The 6,785-nt window shown below is 28.7% G+C and overlaps 1 long non-coding RNA gene across 1 annotated transcript; it reads left to right on the forward strand.

The window, feature by feature from the left end:
• Positions 1-1,092: 1,092 nt before the first annotated feature.
• On the forward strand, positions 1,093-2,816 carry LOC126889530 (uncharacterized). The gene is made up of 2 exons (XR_007700073.1): positions 1,093-1,761; positions 2,635-2,816. It is a non-coding gene; the product is annotated as an uncharacterized LOC126889530 (long non-coding RNA).
• The last annotated feature ends 3,969 nt before the right edge of the window (positions 2,817-6,785 follow it).

Genomic DNA, 6,785 nt, shown 5'->3' on the forward strand with positions numbered 1-6,785 from the left:
TTTTTATTATATAGTATAATATTATATAGTATGTATATAAATGTAGAAGAAAAAAAGTTATAATGAGAAATTTCAAAAATAATCGTAAAAAATGTAAAAAATAATATTTTTTTATATTGGGTATTATATAATGTATAATATAATATTATATTACATATACTATATATAATATATTATATAATAATATTATTTTATTTTTATATAATATTATAAAAAATCGTTAAAAGTATAAAATCTTGAAAAACCATAACCTCTTTAAAAAAATGTCGTACAACGTTATACAGTAGACCATTTTAAAGGTAATCGATTTATATTTCTATTACGTGTACCATTGCATATACCTAAAGCTACGTAGAAAAAAGTTACAGAACAATATTTGCCAAATAACAAGGAAAATTGCCCAAAATTGCTGTGAGTGGCGAACTATGAAAAATCATATTTCGAAAAATATAAATTCTAATTACCTCTACTAGACAACATTTTAAAGAAGAAATATGTAGCTTATTTTTCTGTAAAGCAATGTCTATACCTATATCCTCGTGGACAAAAGTTATGGAAAAAAAACAAAATTTCTTTCTTTTGGGTTTCTTTGTGCTTTTTATTTTGAATATATTTTTGTAAAAAAAGTATCATTGACTTTAAAAAGTGATATTTAGATAAGAAATTTAACCAGGAACAATTTTTATGTGGGTATGTTTGTACCAAAAGTGCATAGAACTCACCCTAATGTAACCTGTGCCCAGGGACTATTTCACCTATTTCTCAAAAACGCACCCCTTTAAATGGTAGCACTCCGCGGTTTTTTCATATATAGAGTCCATTGACCATATGAAATAATAAAACCCCGCTAACGTTGTAGTTCCTTTTAGCTATCTCATTTTGAATATAATCAACAACAGCCTATTAACGTAATTATAATACATGCAATAAACTAATATTTAGATATTATTTACTAATTTATTTCAAATATATCTTATTGTGTTCCTGTTTTAATTAAATTAACGCGACAATTCGATGAAATAAAATTATTTTGACATAATATTCGAAAGTCAAATCGGTAGACAATAGTTGCGTTCGCGGGTACAGTTGACAAATAGGCCGTTCCAAGATGCTGTCAAAATTAAATCAATATGGCTACTGGAAGGCAAACATTGAATATTATTCTATCAGGTTCTTATGGTTTTAGATCATTTTAGTTGTTGTACAAAGATTAATTTAACATTTTCTCTGGAAGTATTAATTTAGAAAGATAATATGCCTCATTGGTGTTGTGTTTTGAAGTGTGAAATGCAAAGTAATCGTGATAAAGTTAGCTTTTACCACTTACCATCAGTGCTACATTCTAAGCACAAAACTGAACCAATTTAACTAAATAAGTTATAGTTATCATCTGAGAGACAACAACAATGGTAAAATGCAATAAAATATAAAGATTTTACTAGCAAAATGGAAATTCCCCTGTAATCATCTTATATCTGGTAAGTTACAACATTTGAACATTAACGATTTTTGAAGATGTTAACAGTCTAATCTTGTAGGAAAACCAGCCGACTTAACTGATAATAACAATCCAGATTGGGTTCCTTCAATAAATATGGGGTATATAAACACAATGAAATGAGTTCCCCAAAATCTAAAATGGGAATTAAGGTACCAAAGGAGAATTAAAAGAAAAGGGTACCTACAAGAAAAAATTGCTTTTTTATTCCTCTTGAAATGATTTATAAGACACTGGACTGTCTTATATTCTACAAATACTAGGTAGGTCTATGATTTTACACATTTTTCATTAATGATACATTACTGTTACTTTAGTAGATTTAGAAACAGTGGATAGTTAGTGGTAGATAGTAGTTATTTGGTATAAAAGTTAGTTTAGTAGAAGACAAGATTTTGCCAAATAGTCAAACATATATTACAATGGAAAAATTAACAAATACATTTTATGTCATTAACATTAACACAGGATTTTAAATATCAGCTTAAGAAATTAGCTTTATCTTGTGAAAGTATAGAAAATGATGATGCCAAAACTAAAAATTATACTGGTTTAGCAAATTACAATGTTTTTAAAATAGCTTTAAAGTATATTACACCATTTATCAAATACCATCAAAATACTGTTTTGTCACCAAGTGATCAAGTATTGCTTACTTTAGCTAAACTAAGCTTAAACTTAGATTATAAAGATTTGAGATATAGGTTTAGTATTTCACCCTACCCGGTATCAACTTATTTCAAAAATACTTTGTATATAATGTGTCTTAGGTTAAAAAAATTTGTGTTCTGGCCTGATAGAGATATTTTAAAGAAAACTATGCAAAATTCACTTAAAGAATCTTTTCATGGAAATACTACAGGTATAATTGACTTTGGACGAATGTTTGTATGAAACGAATTATTTATTGTTCTGAAGCTAGTTATTTGAGGCATTTTTGTAATTAACTATTCTAATTGGGAAATAAGCCACAATTTAACTTAAAAAATAATTTTATTAATCTTTCGACTTCCAAATCAGACGTCATTGTCAAAATACAAAATATTATTATTTATGCATATTATTACCTGTAAATATTTCTTCTGATTGTTAATTGTAAAGGATTGAAAAATTACCATTTATTTTATTTTTTTTAGAATCAGCTGAGAGAAGTGGTCTACAAAAACCCAGGAAGGAAACGGAATATGTGGCTACGAAAGGCAAAAGAAAGGTTTACAAAGCAAATGTGACACATTTTTTTGAAATATTTAGGAATATCAGTAAATTGCATTAAAAAAATGTATGAAAAGATTTTGTTCAATAAAAATGTTTATATTTATCAAGGATGTATTAATTGGTATGGCCACATATCGTCAGTGATGTAATAATACATCCTATCTGTTTTTTCATGAGTTTCGTAAGAGAGACTAAAAACTTGTCTTAGGGTCACCTGTTTTCATATGATATTTTTTGACTTGTTTTGTAGTAAATTAAACTATCTATGAACTACAAAACAAGTCAAAACTTACATATGAACACAGGAGGTGACCTTAAAACATGTTTTTCCATCTCTCCTACAAAACTCATGAAAAAACAGATAGGAGGTATTGTCACATCAGCAAGGATGTACAGTGATGAGTGCCCTAATAACCGGCAAAATAGCACAAAAGACGGGCAACATATTTAGTTGTGAGATAAAAAGAAATGAAACTAGTCGAGCTGGGAAATTTAGCGAAATTAACCTTTAAATTTTATTTTATATTGATTGTTTCCCACCTTTACACATATCAGAGGAGTATGTCAACTAAAACTGTCACTGTGACAGTGGTAGTTTCCAAACTCGTCTGATACGTCTGAAGGTGGTACACAATCAATACAATCTAAATGTATAAGTTAATATCGCTAAATTTCCCAGCTCGACTAGTTTCATTTCTTTTTATCTCACTACTTAATAATTTTCCATCTTTTGTGCTATTTTGCAGGTTATTAGAGCGCTCATCACTGTATTTCTGGTATATCCAGGGAATGTCTACAAAATATATTTTGAATGTCCAAAGAACATTCGTGGACATTCATGGAATGTTCCAATAAGACATTCAAGTAATGTTTAAAATGCTGACACAGGATTTTCCTGGGATGTTCAGGAAACGTGTTTTCGGGGATATTCCAGGAATTTTTCAATGTCTGTGTACCTTCATATGGAATATTTTGGTGTTATTAGCACCGCACTCCACTTGCGATTTGTAATCAGGAAGATTGAACACATTGTTTCAAATACAAGTCAATCCATTTGTAACTAAATAATCATGGATTGACTTCTATTTGAAAGAATGTGTTCAATATTCACGACTACAAATCGCAAGTGGAGTCCGGCGCTTAGAGCTACTTCCTCTTCGGTATTATGTATTATACTACAGAAATTAGGAACTTTCCTTCTAAATATATGTATGCATCTTGGCCATCAAACATTTTTTTAAGGGGTTACATAGGTCTTAGGGGTAAAAAAAGTGACTTTTTGAAAAAATTATATCTCGAAAACTAAAATTTATTTTTATTTATAATTGGAACATGTAAAAGTATAGTACTTAAGGTAGTCTCAAAAAAAGTTTCAGTCAAAAATATTCATTTTTGTAGGTTTTTTTGCGGTGGACAGCAAAACTAAGTCCAGTCTCATTTGAAATCAAAAAGTTTCTTGTAGTTTATACCTCTGGCTAGTAAATGAACGAAGGAATTAAAAAAAATGAAATTTGAAGATTTTACATAAGTTTAAACACATTTTTGACCCCAATTTTTCTCATTTTTAAAGTAGTTTTTTTTTGATAAAACAAAAATGACCTCATCTAATAAAAAAATCTTTGTTCATTCACTAACCAGAGGTATAAACTACAAGAAATTTCAGATGAGACTGGACTTGTTATGCTGCTCACCACAAAAAAGGGCTGTTGTCGAAAAATTGCAGTCAACTCTACAAAAATGAATATATTTGGCTGAAATTTTTTTGAGTGTACTATACTTTTACATGTTCCAATTATAAATAAAAATAATTTTTAGTTTCCAAGATATAATTTTTTTAAAAAGTCACTTTTTCTACCCGCAAGACCTATGTAACCCCTTAATAACTGCCTTTCCATGCTGTAGCAAACTTAACAAATTGTTGATTTCAAATTGTAACAGTTAAGTTTTGCAAAGTATGCTGCCCTCTTGTATCTTCTGTGTTATCTTCATCATACAATTACTTCATCTAAAAACTTTCTGCGATATATTCATTTTGTTGCTAAATTATTTCCTGATCCATGGGTTGAATAAGCGATGTATTTTTTGGCAAAAACATACAACTAAAGTTGCCATGTTTTGATCATAGAATATTTTCAGAGGGATGAGCAGGAGCGTTGTCTAAAATCAAAAAACATTTCACCTCTTCCGGCAGATTCTCAGTTTCTTCTCTTGAAATTTTTTCACTGCAGGTACAGTCGGAGAAATGAAAGAGTACCCATGAACGATCACATATTATTAACATAATTAATCTATATCGTTTATTATTTATAGAAAAAGAACAGCAAATACAAAATATGTGATTGTACCTGTTTGACGTGACCGTTCATGGGTATTCTTTCATTTTTCCGACTGTACAAATTCTTTAAAAGGTCCATTTTTTAAGATATCTGGGGTGAACCACTATGATGAAATTATTTATTTTTATAGCTCCACAATTATATACAAATCCTACCTCAAAATATTTGTAAGAATTTAAACTCTTGAATGCCTTCATTTGTTGACCTGTGTAAAAACTATTACTAAGCTCCAAATACAAAAAAAAACTATGTCCATGTAAGTAACTATATTTGTCCATGTTGTCACCCTTGAAAAACTTTTTCTACTGTAGGTTAACTCATACCCCTTGAGGGAAAATGGATCTATATACCAAAAGCTTTTGAAAATATTTACTTATGTTTATTTATTCACTGCTTACAACTAAATACAGTCGTTAAAGTACTTCTACAGCTAGAAGCTACAGAAGTCAACAGCAAAATGTTCGGAAAATACAACTATAAAAAACTATTATACAAGGATTAAACTATTATATAAAAACAATTATATAAACCACTATTTTATAACAACAATAACTATTTTATAAAAAAACTATTAAACGTAAAAAACTTAAGAAACTCAATGCGGTACAAATATAAATAATTTCAATGTTTGCCTTCCAGCTTTCAATTAGTGTCATAAACGTCAAAGTCTTGAAATGGCCTATTGTTGCCGACAATTTCTAACCTAACTTAATATAAATATTACCGTTAATAGATAAATATACAAGGTATATTTACATTTAATTAATATTAATTACTAATTATTAAATACTAATAACTAGGTAATTTATCTATTAACGATATTTATTTTTATTAACGATATTATTTATATCATTTTAAAGTGCGCATGCGTTTTGCTGCTAATTTGTCGCCGACTAGTCGGCGACAAATTAGCAGCAAAACGCATGCGCACTTTAAAATGATATAAATAATATCGTTAATAGATAAATATACAAGGTATATTTACCTAGTATAATTTAATAATTAGTTAATAATATTAATTAAATGTAAATATGCCTTGAATATTTATCTATTAACGGTATTATTTATATTAAGTGAGGTTAGAAATTGTCGGCGACAATTTGTCAACTGTACCCGCGAACGCACCTATTAACAGTCGTTTTGAATCATTGTCATGGAAACCAAGATCGTCGTCATGCTTACTAATTATATTGAAAGTTTGGTTTTGTCAACCTTGTCAAAGAATTAATTTGTGTAGTAATTGCTAGTAGTTTCAGTAGTAATTGCACAACAGCTCTAAAATTCTATATTAATTTTAGAGATCGAGTGCAATTTGTTGCGATTATTTCATGAATAAAACTGTTCAAAACAAAAATTTTATTGTAATTTATTTATGTAAGTACAAATTAGTACAATTAAACAAACAGTTGTTATAAATATTTTACGGTTGAAAGTCATCACTTTTATAATTTTTAAAACATTAATTGTCATTAATGTCACTGAATGTACTTTTTCGTAACAACGAAGGGCATCTGACTAATATACTTGACGACGAGAAATTATCAAAAATTATCGATTTATTTTAGATTTCTGTAGCTTTCTATTGGTCAGAATCTCCTATGAATGAAATAATCATATTAATTAAATTAATTGATTAAGATTTGGTAATTTTTTAAAGACTCTTAGAAAAAATATTGTTCCTAACTCTTACAGAAAGTCTCTTTTCCGCACTCGACTGCTTGCCGAACTCCCGCTTC

The sequence above is a fragment of the Diabrotica virgifera genome, chromosome 8 (assembly GCF_917563875.1).
Source record: "Diabrotica virgifera virgifera chromosome 8, PGI_DIABVI_V3a".
Lineage (NCBI taxonomy): Eukaryota > Metazoa > Arthropoda > Insecta > Coleoptera > Chrysomelidae > Diabrotica > Diabrotica virgifera.